The sequence below is a fragment of the Morone saxatilis genome, unplaced genomic scaffold (genome assembly GCF_004916995.1).
Source record: "Morone saxatilis isolate NCDOM2014 unplaced genomic scaffold, NCSU_SB_2.0 Contig19, whole genome shotgun sequence".
NCBI classification, from domain to species: Eukaryota; Metazoa; Chordata; class Actinopteri; family Moronidae; genus Morone; species Morone saxatilis.
The window spans coordinates 3158535-3158734 of NW_023339751.1; the positions used below are offsets into that span (position 1 = coordinate 3158535).

The 200-nt window shown below is 53.0% G+C and overlaps 1 protein-coding gene across 1 annotated transcript in view; it reads right to left on the reverse strand.

Annotated features, from left to right (window-relative positions):
* The window catches only part of dntt (deoxynucleotidyltransferase, terminal), a 71294-nt gene that overhangs the window by 63488 nt on the left and 7606 nt on the right, over window positions 1-200 (reverse strand). The gene's annotated exons all lie outside the window — the stretch shown is intronic.

The window sequence follows — 200 nt, forward strand, 5'->3', positions numbered from 1 at the left end:
TTTCTGACTTGTTTCTCACTCTGCACCTGCAGCTACATTGCCATTATCTGAATGCAATATCATTTCCCTTTCCCTTCACGCTCATCAACACCTAAGCCAATCAGCCAGTGAACCACTTCCCCATTCTGTGTGGGAACCTTAGAGTCCCTTCCTCAGCCGCCCACCCCACCACCCCTCCCTCCCACCCACACCTCCCACCA